This window comes from Odocoileus virginianus, chromosome 6, assembly GCF_023699985.2.
Source record: "Odocoileus virginianus isolate 20LAN1187 ecotype Illinois chromosome 6, Ovbor_1.2, whole genome shotgun sequence".
NCBI classification, from domain to species: domain Eukaryota; kingdom Metazoa; phylum Chordata; class Mammalia; order Artiodactyla; family Cervidae; genus Odocoileus; species Odocoileus virginianus.
The window spans coordinates 6,892,126-6,909,283 of NC_069679.1; the positions used below are offsets into that span (position 1 = coordinate 6,892,126).

General features: G+C 48.2%; 1 long non-coding RNA gene across 1 annotated transcript in view; it reads left to right on the plus strand.

Moving 5' to 3' along the window:
* LOC110151139 (uncharacterized) overlaps positions 1 to 17,158 on the plus strand; it is a 43,089-nt gene that overhangs the window by 16,527 nt on the left and 9,404 nt on the right. Inside the window, exon 4 of the long non-coding RNA XR_011488066.1 lies at positions 14,696 to 14,805. This is a non-coding gene — a long non-coding RNA (uncharacterized lncRNA). The remainder of the gene's footprint in view (positions 1 to 14,695; positions 14,806 to 17,158) is intronic.

Sequence of the window (17,158 nt, forward strand, 5' to 3'; positions counted from 1 at the left end):
GAAATGCCCTCTGTCTCCAACAGGCTTCTCAGAACACTTTCCACAGTGAGTGTTGAGGGCGCTCTGAGGCACCTGTGGGTGGGACAGGCCCACACTGGACTGGGTGGTTTGGCTTGCATGGGGTGTAAACCTCAGATGCCCCATGGGTGATGTGGCACTTGGGGGCTGGTCCTTGTGGGCTCTGTGTTGTGGACAAGGGCTGAATTAGTTTTCCGTGGCTGTGTAGTAAATGATCACAGACTTAGCAGCTGAATCCACATGTATTGATTAGCTCAGTTCTGTAGGTCAAGAATCCAGGTGGGGATGGTTGAGTTCTCTGCTTAGGTTCTTGTAAGGCCAAATGAAGGTGTTCAGTTCAGTCACTCAGTTGCGTCTGACTCTTTGCGACCCCATGGACTGCAGCGTGCCAGGCTTTGCTGTCCATCACCAACACCCAGAGCTTGCTCAAACTCACGTCCATTGTGTTGGTGATGCCATCCAACCATCTCATCCTCTGTCGTCCCCTTCTCCTTCCGCCTTCCATCTTTCCCAGCATCAGGGTCTTTTCCAATGAGTCAGGTCTTCGCATCAGGTGGCCAAAGTACTGGCGTTTCAGCGTCAGCATCAGTCCTTCTAATGAATATTCAGGACTGATTTTCTTCAGGATTGACTGGTCTGATCTCCTTGCAGTCCAAAGGACTCTCAAGAGTCTTCTTCAATACTGCAGTTCAAGAGCATCAATTCTTTGGCATGAAATGTAGGTGTGACTGGGCCCTTATCTGGTGGTCCCAGGGAAGAATCCACTTCCAGGCTTATTCAGGTTGTTGGCAGTTTTCAGTTCCTTGTGATTATAGGACTAAGATCTCATTGCCTTGCTGTCTGTCACCTGGGGTAGCTCTCGGCTCCTAGGAGGACCTATGATCTCAGCACCTAGGACCACTCAGTGGTTTTTATATGTGACCTTCCATCTTCAAAGCCAGTGACAGCTCATTGAATTATTCTGCTGCTTCAAATCTGTCTGATTTCCCCTTCTGCCACCAGTTGGAGAAAACTCTGCATTGAAAAGGCTTGAATGGTAAGATTAGGCCCACCCAGTGGTCTCCCTTTTGTCATATAATGTAAGATAATCATGGGAATGATATTTCATCATTTTCACAGGTAACACCGACAGTCAGAGGGAAGAGGAGCCCTACAAGGTCAGAGTCATTGGGGGTCATTCTCAGAATTCTGCCTTTTGATCCTAGTATTCTCAGTAGATATAAAGGTATTAGGGGATTACGTATTTTCACATACTTAACAGGTATTTGTTGAGCACCTAATGACAGGCGAAGATGGCATGTGCATGAAAGGCCCCAGCAGCACCTCTGACATCCCCGCCTGTGCTCAGGCAGGCGTCACAGAGCCCCTGGCTTTACAATGACATTTAAGGCCCTCATGCCGAGGCCATTTCTCTCCCCCGGTCTCCTTGCCCTCACCTTCTCTCTTCCTCCTACCACCTGACACAGATAGCCTCCTGTGCCTTCCCCCAGGCCCAGGAGCAGAAGCCTCCCTGCCACCAGAGGACACAGCTGCCTCCTCTGAGCTCAGGCATGCACAGTGACAGTAGAAGCAGTGTCTCCACCATCAACTCTTGCTAGGGATTCACAGAATTCTTCCAGAGATGCTTCCCGGGACATTGAAAACAATTACGAAAAATATGTATTGACTGACTTCTGCTGGATCCACTTTCTCCAGGCAGGGCATTGTCCCTCTGGGCAACCACAGTCTGACCTGCTTCTCTCTGGCAGCACTTTATCCCTCTGCCCCACTCCACTGGCTGTCCATATCATCTCCATTCCTGTTCCCTGGCTGGGAGGGCTGCTAGGGAAAGTTGCCGTGGAGACCACTGAATTTGCTGTTGTTCAGTTACTCAGTTATGTCGGACTCTTTGTGAACCCGTGGACTGCAGCACGCCAGGCTTCCCTGTCCTTTACCAACTCCCGGAGTTGCTCAAACTCATGTCCATGAGTCAGTGATGCCATCCAACCATCTCATCCTCTGTTGTCCCCTTCTCCTCCTGCCTTTAGTCTTTCCCAGCATCGGGGTCTTTTCCAATGAGTCTGTTCTTTGCATCAGGTGCCTAAAGTATTAGAATTTCAGCTTCAGCATCCGTCCTTCTAATGAATATTCAGGACTGATTTCCTTTAGGATGGACTGGTTTGCACTCCTTGCTGTCCAAGGGACTCTCAAGAGTCTTCTCCAACACCACAGATAGAAAGCATCAATTCTTCAGCTTTCAGCCTTCTTTATGATCCAACTCTCACATCCATGCATGACTACTGGAAAAACCATAGCTTTGACTATACAGACCTTTGTCAGCAAAGTAATATCTCTGCTTTTTAATATGGTGTCTAGATTTGTCATTGCTTTTCTTCCAAGGAGCAAGCATCTTTTAATTTTGTGGCTGCAGTCACCATCTACAGTGATTTTGGAGCCCAAGAAAATAAAGTCTGTCACTTTATGTAGGGCCACTGAATTGAGCCCTACAGTTTCCAATCTTGGCCCCCTCCTAGCACTGGAGGAAACTGGAGGTCAGGTTGGAGGCTTCTGCTTTGGAGTTGTAGTTCCAAGGCCCTAAGCTCTTCCCTTCTGAGTGAAAGTCACTCGGTCATGTCTGACTCTTTGCGACCCCATGAACTGCAGGCCACCAGGCTCCTCTGTCCATTAAATTCTTCAGGCAATAATACCAGAGTGGGTTGCCATTCCCTTCTCCAGGGGATCTTCCAGACTCGGGGATTGAACCCGGTCTCCTTTGCAGGCAGGTTCTTGCCAGTCTGAGCCACCAGGGGAGCCCCAAGACCTTCCCGTTCTCCCCTGCTGATCCGACTTAAACAGCTCCTGTTCCCTCCCTCCCGCCCCCCCCCCCCCCCCCCGTAGATCCCTCTCTCCTGAACCTGCAATCCCAGTCCTATTCCGCTGCATGCTGTCACCCAGACTCAAAGACCTTCTGCATTTCCTCAGTCCTAAAAGTTCCTGCCTCCCCTCCACCTCCCAGATGTCTGATTGATAACGGTGGCTGATGAGGGCCAGCTTGAATGCTGGCTTTGGCATTGCCTGACTACGTGACTGTGGGGCCAGCACTAAGTTCCCCTGGGCCTGTTTCCTCGTGGATAAAATAGGGAAGTTTACGTTCCTTGTTGTGCAGGCCCTAGAGTGAGCTGGTGCCGCTCTGAGAGCAGACCCGGTGGGATGCAGAGCTGAGGAGGGGGCCCTGGGGCCTGCTTGCATAAGAGTTAGAGAAGGCTCTGGATAGGAGTTGGGCTAAGGGACATAGTCCAGGACAAAGTTTGACGCTCAGAGGGGAGGGGTCACTTGGGCACCACAAAATCCCTTAGGTTGTCTCTGGATCAGAGGGCTTCTTAATTCTGGCCGACAGAGGCCATGGAAGAAGGGTACCCTCTTAAAAGGGTAGAAAACTTTTAGTTTTTTGGTGTGGACCATTTTTTAAATGTCTTTACTGAATGTGTTACAACATTGCTTCTGTTTTAAGTTTTGGTTTTTTTGGCTAAGAGGCATATGGGATCTTAGCTCTCTGCACCCAAGATTTAGAAGGCATAGTCCTAACCCCTGGACTGCTAGGGAAGTCCTGAAAACCATTTTTAAAAGGAAGGCCTCTGGGTAGACATCTAGTAACCACTTTAGGAAAGGAGCAAAGCCCTGCCCCAGATGCTTCACCTCTTTCTCTGCTACCAAACATAAGCTGCTTAGGGAAAAAAGGCAGGGTTCAGGGCACAGAGGAAGGTCTAGTACAGCTAGGGGGAAGGAAGTAGAAAGACTCCTGTATCCATGGAGAAAAGACAGAAAAAGGAGTGGATCCAAATCATTACAGACTTTTTACTGCTCTGGGAGGGACAGGATCATTGAGAATAAGAAACGTGAGCATGGAGAAAAGACAGAAAAAGGAGTGGATCCAAATCATTACAGACTTTTTACTGCTCTGGGAGGGACAGGATCATTGAGAATAAGAAACGTGAGCACCTCCATCCCTCATCACCAAGCTAGCAAGCAATGAAAAACCAATGTCAATAGTAAATTGCTGGAGGAAAGACATTCTGAAATGAAGCACAAAGGGAAGACCTAAAGCAACAATGTCCATCCTTATTGTTCTCTTCAATATTATAATGGTGGTTTCAGGCAACACAATAAGGCAAGAAAAGATGAACAAAGGCCCATGGATTCAGTTTAGTCACTCAGTCGTGTCCGATTCTTTGCGACTCCATGGACTGCAGCGCACCAAGCTTCCTTGTCCATCACCAACTCCTGCAGCTTGCTCAAACTCATGTTCACAGAGTTGGTGAGGCCATCCAGCCATCTTATCCTCTGTCGTCCCCTTCTCTACCTACCTTCAATCTTGCCCAGCATCAGGGTCTTTTTCCAATGAGTCAGTTCTTTGCATCAGGTGGCCAAAGTACTGGAGTTTCAATGTCAGCATCAGTCCTTCCAATTAATATTCAGGACTGATTTCCTCTAGGATTGACTGGTTTGATCTCCTTGTAGTCCATGGGACTCTCAAGAGTCTTCTCCAACACCCCAGTTCAAAAGCATCAATTCTTCGGCACTCAGCTTTCTTAATAGTCCAACTCTCATATCAATAAATGACTACTGGCCCATGGATTGAAAAGGGAAAAATAGCAATATTCACATATAATAAGATTGTCTATATAGAAAATTCCCTCCAAATCTACAGAAAAGCTACTAGTACTAATACGTAAGATCACAGGATATAGGATCACTGTACCAAAAAAAAAAATTATCCTAATACTGTATACTAGCAATACCATTTGGAAATTTAAGTAAATTTTTAAAAAGCACTCTCTACAACAGCACCAAAAACCATGAAATACTAGTTGCCAGACATATAGGCTGAAAACTATAATCCAGCAGGACATTTTCCATAGAAATGAACAAGTCAATTCTAAAATTTATACAGAAAAAAAGAACTAGAAAAACAAACAATTTTGAAAAAGGACAAAGTTGGAAGATTTGTACTGTTTTCAAAACTTATTATAAAGCTACAGTAGGAGAGAAAAGAGAGAGTATAAAACTGATGTTTATTAGCTTTTCTTTCCCATGAGATCATATGCAATAGCTTTGGGAACCTAAGACACAGGAGAACTTGCCGAGGGATTGGACAGGTGGCCTTGGCAGGTGGGGATCTTGCTTGTGAAACGTGGATGGGTGATACACAGATCTGAGCTCTGAACGACATGATGTCACCAATACTGGCCTCCTGTCATGAGAGCGGGGGCTGCTGCTTCTTCCTGTTTGTGGGTCCTGTAAGACCCAGCTAAATGCTCAGTCCATAGTGCATATTCGTGGTGATAGAAAAAGGGGAAATAGGTATTAATACATGCGTATGTTGTGTGTGTGCTGGTCATCTTTTGGAGGACCATTTCTCTGCTGCTTTTCCTTCAGCCTAGATAGTAGAGAACTGACCCAGTAGAATGGATCATTGAGTATGCGTAGGTTCTCTGTGACTGGCCAGAGCAAGAAGCTGCTGACTTCAGGGAGGAGGAATGCAGCCTGTCTGAAAAGTGCATGATTATGGATGGAAGGGAAAAGGCTGCATTTTTTCCTAGCAGAGAGGTGCCAGGAGTGAGCACACGTGTGTCTGTGTGTGGTGGGGGTGGGATTGGGGGGTAGGGGGTGGATTGTATGTGTGTAGTTGTAGGAACCCAGGAGAATGACATTTCAGTAGCTGAGCTCCAAGTCAACTCCCAAGAAACTTTTAAACTCAGAGACACAGGGTCTCACCTCCTGCCGTATTCCCACTCACTGGTTGGCTGGCTCTCAGGTACTGGGGCAGGGTAGGCCTGCTGTCAGGGCTTCTGTTTCTGGTGTCCCTGCTGGGGGCCCTGCTCTCTGCAGAGGCCACCTGAGGCTCCTTTTAGTTTGTGGTTCTGCTGCTCTCAAGGCCCAGCCTCCATCTCGAAGCTGAAGTTGACTGTTCATCATGTCTCAGCAGTGGGAAGCGTAGAAGAGGTACCCTTCCTGTTAAGGGCAGATGAAAGCCAGGCCCATCACAAGTGCTTACACCTGTGAAGCCAGATCTCAGTCCTGTGATCCCACCTGGCTAAGGCAGACTGGGAAAGAGTAGCCCCCAGGAAACAAGGAGAGAGCTGTTAACTTGGAAACAAGGTAGAACCAACAATGAATAGACAGGATTTTAAACAAAGCAGAATTCACCTTGCATGTGGGGAAGGTGAGGCAGGACTGAGCTCTCCTAGAGGAGGAGGCAGGCCATCTAGGTGAGTAAGCAGAAGGACCCAGCTTGGAGGCAGCCTAAGTTATTAGGAAGAACTTTCTAAGGTGTCAGTGATGGTCATGGTGCAGCAGAACAAGCCCTGGCACTGGAGCCAGATGGTCTTGAGTTCAAATCCTGACTGTGATCAAGTGTTACAGGTTGAACTGTAAATTGGATCAATCTCTGTGATTGATTGACTGTTTGGCACTATCTTTCAAAACTACAAACACAGCAATTCTACTTAGAGGAACTTATCCTACAGATGTACTTGCACATATGTGAAGCAACAAATATATGCAGCTGTTCATTGCAGCATTATTATTTTTAAAAGCGATTTATGCATGTCTGTGCTGGGTCTTCATTGCTGCCCATGGGCTTTCCTAATTGTGGGGAGGGTGGCTACTCTTCGTTGCAGTGTGCGGATGTCTCATTGCAGAGGCTTCTCTTGCTGTGGAGCGTGGGCTCTAGGAGTGCTGGCTTCAGTAGTTGTGGCACACAGGCCTCGTTGCCCTGAGGCATGTGGGATTCTCCCAGACCAGGGATCAAACCCATGTCCCCTGAACTGGTAGGCGGACTCCCAACCACTGTACCACAGGCAAGTCCTGCAGTATTATTTTTGTAATGGTAAAAGATTGGAATGGACCTAATTTGATGGACTCAAATGTCCATCAGTATAGGCTTGGGTAAATAAATCATGATATATTTATACAATGGAATACTATGTGGGAAAGAATGAATTTACTCTCTTATGTATTAATATGGTAAGATCTCTAAACTACATTGTAAGTGATAAAAACAAGATGCAGATCAATGTATATAGTTGACTACCATTTGGGTAAAGAGCAAAAACAGAGAGGGAAGGATAGCTACCTGTATCTATCTAAACGTGTGTATATGTATTTTTTCATATTTGCTTGAATATGCACAGATGATCTTTGAATACGCACACACAAGGCCAGACGCTTCCAAGACGAGAACTAGGTGGCTGGGAGCCAGGGCTGGGAGACTAACGTTTTACTGCATTCTTTTATACATTTGGAATTTCAAATTATGTGATATGTATTCTATCTACCCCAGTCCTGCCATTTTGTAGCTGTTGGACTTCAGGCAAGTTACTTGGCTTCTCCGAGCCTTCTTTTCCTCTGCTGTGACATGGCGATAACACCACTGGCTGCCTAAGGACATCAGGGTTGCCTGGCACAAGGGTAATGCTCACATATCACTGGCCAGCTGCTCAGTCCTGCCTGGTTCACCTGCTTACACTTGCGAGCTGCCACCCCAGACTTGCTGGTGTTTGGGAGACATGGTGAGCATCACTTGCCAACTGTCCCTACGTCTCCCTGACATCACCAGCCAAGATGGGAGGCTCAAGAGGAAGAGCAGGTTTAGGGGTGCAGAGCATGAGGCCAGTTCTGGTTAGGTGAAGTATTGGCATATCTGATGGAGCTCAACATCTGGGCTGGTGATGGAGATCTGTGGGTCTCCAGGATCTTTCACTTACAAGATATAATAATTGTAGTAGGGATAAATGCTAACATTTTCCAAGCATGTACAGGCATTATCTCACCTTTAGCAACCCTTCAAGGTTGACTGTAATGTTATCTCCAAAGCTACCCAGTTAGGAAATGGTGGACTAGATTCCAACCCAGGTCTGTCTGAACAGAACCTGGGACCCAGGTTTACAGCAAGTCTGCAAAACTAGTAACTTTTGAGGCCTACATATTGGTCCAGTAGTTAAGAATCTGCCCTCTAATGCAGGGGACGTGGGTTCTACCCCTGGTTGGAGAAAAAAGATCTCACATGTCTTGGGGCAGCTAAGCTCATCCGCTGCAACTACGATCAGACACAAATAGATAAATAAATATTTAAAAATCAGTAACTTTTGGGTTGGCAAATATTTTCCATAAACAGTATTTTTGGCTTTATGGGCCACACAGTGTCTGTCCTAACTTCTTAACTCTGTTGTAAAAGCAGCCACAGACAATCCATAAATAAATGAGCATGGCTATGCCCCAATAAAAGTTTATTTAGGGACACTGACGTTTGAATTTGATAGAATTTTCATGTCATAAAATTATTCATCTTTTGATTTCTTTTCCCCAACCATTAAAAAATGTAAATCATTCTGAGCTCGTGGGCTGTGCAAACGGGTGGTGTGAGTCTTAAGTTGCAGTTTACTGATACTCCCCGGACCTCACTCCTGTAAATCCTCTGATAACAAAAAAAGGCCCCAGTGCCTTCTTTGCTCTGAGTCTTGCCTCCTGGAGGCAAGAATTCTCCCTCACTGCCTGCATGCTTGTCTCCAGAATAGAGGTGAAACAGACAGGACCTGGCTCCTGTTCCCTGACAAGTCCAGTCTTTTGAAGACCCAGCTCCTTTTTAAATGAAAAGCACACCTTCTCAAGGGTCTGACCCTGCCAAGTCCAGGATCCGTCTTGGGACAGGAATCAGGGGCAAGGTGACCGCCAAGGCTGCCCCTCTCCTGTCTGTCCTCCGGCAGTCCCGAGCCTGCCTCTAGGGCGGCGCAGACAGGGCCAGCTGGGTGGTGTCAGGGGCTGTGGGTTTGGGGAGCGGCAGCGGAGACTGGGCTGTTGTGGGGGCGGCTGGCGGTGTCACCGGGGGCTTTTCTTCTTCCGGGAGGAAGAAGGTCAGGAGGTTTTCTCCAAAAACCCACCTCAGAGTGGGGGAGTGGGGCTCAAATGAGCAGGACTCCCACCTCTAGGAAACTTCTTTTGAAGACAGCTACTTTTATCATTCTTCTCTGTTTTTTGGCTGGTCTCCTTTTCTTAACCCTTTTTTCTACCTCTCCTCTCTTGACCTGCTCCTGGTCCCCTCCCAAACAAGGCCTGAGTCTGCTGCTCCTGAGTCCGCTCAGCCAGCCCCCTCCACCTGGAGGTCCCGTTCCCCTTGTCCCACCTGAACAACACTCTCCTTTCAGATACCACCCCCTCCTCCGCTTCTTGGGGCCGGGGTTGGTCTGGGGGCGCATTGTCCTGGGTGACAAGTGTATGGAGCTGATCTTACAAAAACTGCTTCCCAGACTCGGTGCTGCCCCTCTGCCTGGAGTTCAAGACCTTCTGTGATCTGTCTCAGACTTTGTTCCTGCTCAAACTGCCCTCGATGCCCTCAAAGTGTTCACAGCCTAGTAGGACAGGGAATACTTAAACCAACTCCTGTCCAACAAAAATATATAATTTAAGCCACCAGCGTCATTTTAATTGCTTTATAGCCAAATTACAAAAGTAAAATGAAGCAGGTAGGATTAATTTTAGAAATGTGTTTTCTTTAACCCATTAATGCGATATTTTATATTCTTTTTCCCCTACCACATCTTTGGGATCTCATATGCATTTCACACTAACAGCACCTCTCAGTTGGGACTGGCCACGTTTTATATTCTCAATAGCCACTCATGGCAGGTGGCTCCCATGTTGAACAGCTCAGGTCTAACTTAACCCTGACCCCTGACTCTCAGCCCAAAAAACTGCATAAGTAACTACAAGGTGAGGGTAAGAGAAGGCCCTTTTGGAGGTTAAACTTACGGAGCGGCTTCTTTCTGGTATTGATTTCTCAGAGAAGCGGGAAGTGTCGCCTTTGCCAAGGGGAATCATGCTTGTTGGAAGCTCCATGTGCATCTGAGTCCTGTGCCCTGGGAGGGACAACCAAGACTCATCCAGCAAGCGGGGGGTGGTCAGCACTTTGTGTGAGCGGGTCAAAAAGGAGAAGCTATGCCGTGGGTCCCCAGAAGAGAACCAAGGGGCTTCACTAGGGGAGGGGTTTCTGTGGGCCATTCATGACCCGGGAGAACAGGCTGTGGGCTCTTGGCAGAACCCAGCTTTGAACCGAGGTCTGCCTCCCTGCGGCGTCCTGGCTGAAGGCAGCAACGGCCTGTGCCGGGCGGCGGCGAATGGTTCTGGAAGAGTGTCTGAGCTCTTTGCTGCTCCTGTCAGCACCTCTTTCCACTCTTTTCTCTCTCACGTCCCCTCCCTGCCCTGGCTGCAGAGAGAAGGTGAGTGCCCCACTGAAAAAGCCTGTTTCTGGGATCAACATGTACACACTCTGTATTTAAATGGATAACCAGCAAAGCCCCATTGTAGAGCATGGGCAACTCTGCTCAGTGTGATGTGGCAGCCTGGATGGGAGAAGAGTTTGGGGGAGAGTGGATACACGTATATGTATAGCTGAGTCCCCTCGCTGTCCACCTGAAACTATCACAATGTCGTTAACTGGCTATATTCCAATATAAAATTGGAATATAAAATTGAAAGTTTAAAAAAGGGGAGGGGGAAGAAGAAGCCTGTTTCTCCTTGAATACCCAGGCTCTGGTTGGCTCTGGAAGACATCCCTCCAGAAGTGCTGGCAGATGTTAGATTCCCTCCACCTGGAGGCCTGACCTCACCTGACTGTATCCCTGCCTGTCCACATCTTATGACCGGGTGGGAAGCCCCACCCACCTCTCTGCGGCTTCAAACACCAGCCCCTTCCACTCAGAGGCACTCAAAATGTGTGTGAGCATGTCAGGAGGGACCCTGAGACTGAGGGTGGCAGTGGGAGCTGTCTGGGGTGCAGGGTCGACAGCTGGGATCTCCAGGACGGGTCTGGCATAAAGGGTCATTCATTCCTGACAGGTGTGTGTGGGGTGCGGGGCCTGGCCAGGGCCAGCCAGGGCTTTCAGCAGGAGTTAATCAGGGCTGAGTGGGCCCCCCTGAAAGCTGGGATTGTGTTCCATCAGAGTCACTGTCTCACGAGCCCTGTGAGGATACAGAAGGACCAGAGTGCCAGAGAGCACCTGGGTGACCAGCTGCTCCGGTTGCAGCCTGCCCAGGTCCGAGGGCCTGCGAAAAGGAGGAGGTGGGTTCGGATGAGGGTCAGTCTATGGGAATTAGCACGTTTGTAACTCAGAAGCTTGCTGAGCCTGACACAGGCTCTTGGCTGATCAGTGCCCGAGGGGGTATTCCAATCCCTGGACAGTGAAGCAAATGTACTGTCTCATTTGCCTGTCATTCCTTCAGGGCTTTGTTTGATGGAGTTTGGGGATGAGACGGGAGGATTTCAGGGTGTGAGTTGGGCGATGTGGCTGGAATAAGTCTCAGGCTAGAGATTCAGTGAACAAGAGATAGAAATGTATTTTTCTCTGATTCTACTTACTCTCTATTGGACGCCCTCCGTGGGGAGCGGCGTAGGAGAGGGGAGCGGTAAAAAGTGGTTCTCAGGGGGTTTGAGTTCTTCCCTTTTCCCCCAAGGGGTGGTCTCACTTCCATCAAGCGGCAATCTCCTGACTTTAGTGCCTCTGTTGGGGCTGGAGAAGCATTCTGCTGATTCTGAGAGTTTGCTGGGGCCCAGAAACTTCTGTGAGGTGCTCACAGCTCTGTCTGCCTGCCATGCTCCCCTAGAAATCCCCCTGCTGGAGGGGTTCCCCTTAGTGCCTTGGTGCTTAGCAGCTTCCCAGGGCATCTTGGATCTCATCACTTGTTTCCATTGTTTTTCTTCCCTGTGGCCCTGGGGCTGGGGCCTGGGTGGGCAGCGAGGGAGGGTGTCCTCTGGACTCCTGGGAATTGACCCCATCAGAATGGGCTGCTCCGCTGACAAGGTGAGGCAGCATGTTCTGAGGGTCCTTGAGGGCCGGTGTGGCCTTTATTCTCTCTCTTATGGAACAGGTCACACACCGCTCTGATGTCACTAGTCAACTGCACCCCCGGGGCCCTGGGGGTTGGTGCCCAGCTCTGCTCTGGAAGTCCTGACCAAGCCGGGGAAGAAGGGCCGGCTGGCTGCCCTGAAAGGGAAGGGCAGTCCTGGTTTGCCCAGGCTGAAGGGGGCGGTCACCGGGGTGAAGGACTCTCGGTTCTAAAACGGGGACAGTCCTGGGTAAACCGAGATGAGCTGTCCCCCTTTCCCCTCCGCTCTCCCTCCCTTCCTTCCTCAGCCTGGTATTACTGGCAGGAGGTGGGGTAAGGGGGACAGGGTGAAATGGCCCTTCATTTCTGTGCTCTCTGCTTGGGACACGGTGCCAGGCAGACAGGCCTTGGAAGTTGATTTGGGGGGATAAGACTGCTGGGTGAAGCCAGCTCCAGTTCTCCCCACCCCGAGTATAAGAGTCAAGTTTGTTTTTGGTAGCTCCTGCCCCAATGCTTGGAGCCTGCCAAGCCTGGCCTCCATGGAAGGTGGTCCTAGGGGCTTATGGATCAACAGGGCCCATCTTTTCTAACTCAAACCATGAGTCCAACCCGCCTCACTGCCTGAAGCAAACTGAGGCCCACAGACAGTGTAGATTGTCCAAGGTAACAGGACAAGTGGTGATCACCCAGCAGGCATTAGGTGCCTGGTCTCCTGGCTCCTCACCGGGGCGTCTTGCCCCTTCTCAGGGGCCCTCACATCACTAAGTGCTCTTCATGTGGAGTATCTCCTCCCCCCAGCCCCTCTTACCCAGCACCTCCAGCTTCCTGAACTAGCAGCTCTTAGCCCCTCAGACTTGGTGGGACCCCCACAAACACGGAGGGGGTAGTGGTCAGCTGTGGCTCACCTCTCCATGTGGGTCCTGGTGCCCCACAGAGTCGGGGAGCTGGGGAGTGGCTGGGGGACCTGAGGGTATATGTAGAGCCTGGGTTCCTGGTGGGTGTGGGGCTTGAATCCGAGTCATTTTGTTTAGTGGGGTCGCTAAACAACTACACATTTTGTTTAGTGCGGTTGCTAGGCACCGCAGAGGTTCTCAGACTTTACCACCTAAGACTTTCAATAATAATAGCTATGACAGCAGTAATAGTAAGGAAGGATTTCATCTGTTGGGTGCTGACTCTTCCGGGCTCTGTTCTGAGTGCTTTTGGTGGGTTTAACCTGAACACGGTCCTGTGGGGGAGGAAGTAGTGTTCTGAACATCTGTTTTTGACTGGGTGGGTGTTTGTTGCTGTGTGCAGACTTTCTCTAGCTGTGGGGGCGGGGGCTCCTCCTCTTTTGGTGTGCGGGCTTCTCTTTACAGTGGCTTCTCCTGTTGTGGAGCACAGGCTCTCGATGCGCGGGCCTAGTTGCTCTGTGGCATGTGGAATCCTCCCAGCCCAGGGATTGAACTCAAGGATGACCATTTTATAGCTGAGAAGACCTGGCAGAAAGTGATCAACATTATTACATGGTCACTCCCCTGAAATCAGGGCAATCAAGATACTATTGTCAGGAAACTGAAATAGCTTGAAAGGTTTCCTCCTAGAATTTAAAGCAGAGTGACAGCCATTTTAGAGCACTGTCTTTCCCATCTTTGACAATTTGAATTTAAAAACAGGTTTTTAAACAACAACTCTTCTCCACTAAATCTTAACTAAATGCCAGGGGAAGTGATGGCTCAGTATTTCCTGGGACGCTTGGATGAATTGCCCCCAGGGGGCACTCAAGCACCGCCTGGGCTGGTCTGCAGGCCCCTCAAGTAGTGATTCTCCTAAGGAGTGGGAGATTCCTTAGGGGCCACTGAATTCAGCTCCAAAGCGTGATTCCTCACCCCATTAAGGGAAGCTTCTTGGGAGGGTCTACCACTGCCAGGCATGGTGAAGGATGGGCTTAAGGAATTTGTGTACAAAATGATATGAGGGGATAAATAGAATACAGTAAGTCCCCTGCATAGAACAAGTTCTATTCTGTGAGAGTGTTCATAAGTCCAATTTGTAAGTCCAACAAAATTAGCCTAGGTATCCAACTAGCACAATTGGATATATATTATTGTATAGTATTGTAATAGGTTTATAATACTTTTTACACAAATAATATGTACATAAAAAACAAAAAATAAAATTTTAATATGACAGTACAGTACCTTGAAAAATACAGCGGTACTGTGCAACAGCTGACATACAGGCGATGGCATACATGTTTGCATCTTTGAAAGTTTGCAACTTGAGGGTTCATATGTAAGGGAGATATATATATATGTTCTTACAGGGTTCAAGGTTTCTATTAAGTATCACAAAAAAGGCTGGTCCCCCCTCATAGTTAGAAACTCTGCTCTGGGCACCAGAGTCCCAGGACAGGGTGCTAACTCCTGAACCAGGGCTGGTCCCTCTGGCATCCTCTAGACAGGGCAGGCAATGTGAATTTCCCTGAGCACCCTGAGAAAAAGCCAGTGGAACCCCCTACTCTCCTCCTCAAAAGTGGAAGCTTGCATAAGACACACGCTGTTCCTGTTGCTTCGCCCAGCCTGCCCCTGCCATGGGGTTTCCAGACCCTGATCTGGAGGAAGGAGAAAGTCCAGTCCAGATGCTTACTTGCCTGGCACCTTCACCTTCTTTGGCCTCAGTTTCCTCACTTGTAGAATGGGGATATGAGTATCTGCTTGGAAAGGTGGTTCTGAGAATCAAAGGAGAGGATTCACATGGGCTGGGGGCTATTACCCCTGCAGGGCTGGCACTGGGGAACATTTTGGGCCGTTTTCAACTGATGCTTCATTTCCTCCAGGGAAAAGGGCCTCTGGCCTGCACAACATGGACATGGGCAGAATGGTTTTTCCTAACCAGGCCTTCTGGGTTGCAGCAGGACAGCATGTGTCTGCTCCTCAAATGTAACAGGTAGGTATTGGGATTAAGCGAGAATGTCAGCTCCACCTGAGTAGGAGTTTGGTTTGTCTTGTCCACTGCTGTCTCCTCAGGGTCTCGAATATTATCTGGCAAATAGCAAGTATTCAGTAAGTATTTGTTGAATGACAGATGGGGCTATGGGGAGGGGGCAGCCAGGCATGATCCAGAAAAGTGTGGGGAGAAGCTGTGTGTAACATTTTCTCACTCAAAGGTCCAGGTTCAGCTCTGCCACCAGTTTCTGGGTGACCCTGGGCAAATCCCTTCTCCTCTATGGACCTGTTTTCCTCTCTATAGAATGAAGGGATTGGCCCAGCAGGTCTCCAGGCTCCGCCTGGCTCTGATGCCCTGTGCATTGGCGGAAAGCATAACCTGCTGTGTCTTGAAGGCAGGATTTGATAGAGGGCAGGGGGCTGCTCTGCCCTGGGGTCGCGACAAGGTGGTACTCATCCTATGGGGAAATCAGATCTAGGGCTTGGAAGCTGGGGGCCATGGGCAACTTTCCACTGCCACCCACAGGAGCAAGTGTTCCGCCTCCTATCCCCAGCCCTTCCTGCTGCAGGATGCTTCCCCTGCTCAGCAAAAGGAGGAGCTACAGGCACTCCTTTCTCAGTTTGTGGATAAAAGTCAAGACTCCCTGCTGCCCTGCTCGAAGCTCTGGATCTGTCTCAGGCTGGGACCCTGCTCCACCCCTGAGCCCTTCACGGCCCCTGGACCCTGAAAGACGAGGGGTAGACACCATGGAGCCTTTCTGTAGCTCCGGTCTATCATAAGCCATTAAACACTAGATCTGTTGCTACTTCCCCTTTGTCTTCTCCCCTGAATTTCTTCTGGGAGTGAGCTAATGGTTACTTTTAGCTATAGCCTGATACAAAGACATATCTAGGCAGATTGCCTTGGTGGTTCAACGGATAAGACTCAGCCCTTCCACTGCAAGGGGACTGGGTTTGATCCCCTGGCCAGGGAACTAAGATGCCATGTGTCGCATATGTGGGTGTGGCAAAAAAAGAAAACCCCAAAACAGACATGTCTAGGAATATAATTAGTGTTTTATTGTCTAATTTAAACAATGAATTTCATCAGCAACAGAGCACATATTTTGTTGTACTGGTGGCCAGTGAGCTATTAAAATGAGATTGCTTGTGTCCTTGTGAGAAGTTTAATGTGTTGTCCCCCTCCCCTCCAGCCCCAGAACTGCACTGCCTCTAGCAATCCCCTGAATTCATAGAAAGCACAACCCAATTGCATTGAAAATTACTTATAACCAAAGTAGTAGGTGCTTTTGGGTGAACATCACAGAATTATAGGAGATTTTTTTTTTTTAGTGAAATCTGTCCTCTTTCCTCTTATCTAACAATAACAGCTGAGAGTATCATTCCAGACATTTCTGTGTATATGTCAACTATGCACATGAACGTTTGTAGAATTTTTTTGTACAAATAAAATCGTAATCTATGTACTGTTCTGCAACACGTAGACCCTTCCAAGCAGGAGCATGTGAGACTTCGTCATTGTTTGCACGACCACATTAATGGACATTTGGGCCCTTTCCAGTTTTCCATTATTGCAAACAGTGCTGATATGACACTTTGTACCTAATCTTTGTGCAGGTGTATGAATTTATCTGCGAGGTACCTTTCTAGAAGTGGAATTTACTGAGTAAAGAATATACAACGTGAAATTTTTGTACATTTACATGTTCACAAATGTAATGTGTGCATAATTGCTTGTTTCCCCACAATATGGACAGGACCTTGTTCCAATCTTTATTTATCTGATTGTTGAGAGTTGTATCCCAGCATTTAAAATTTACTTTTTTTCAACTGTAAATGAATTTGGACATCTCCTCTAATATTTATGGGCCTTTTATACTTTTCCTGATATCCATTGCCCACTTTTAAGTTGTTTCTTATTGATTGTAAAAGTGCTTTACATATGAAGGATATCATCAAAAGAAACTTTGACATGTTATAATTGTTGGCAAATATTTTTTCCTTAATTCGTTTATGTTTTATTGGTTTAGGTCCAACATCTATATAGTAACAGGTATCAGTATCCCTTTCACAGAGTCCTGGTGTCTTGCCAAGTTGCATTTTTAATATTATTCTTGCCACGAATGTGCAATTAAAATGAAAAGCTTGTATCTGTTAAAAAAAAAATACTATAATCCTAGTGTCTGAGAAGATCCTGAATCCACATTTTGAGACTGAGGGGAGAAAGGGTTTTTCCATTTGCAGTTGAAAAGTGCGGGCTTGTCCTTTGCTAGGTCTGACATTTGGAGGGAGATAAAGGTAGCGGAGAGACAGCTTGCTGTGTTGGAGAGCCACCCTCGACCTTAGTGCTTCTC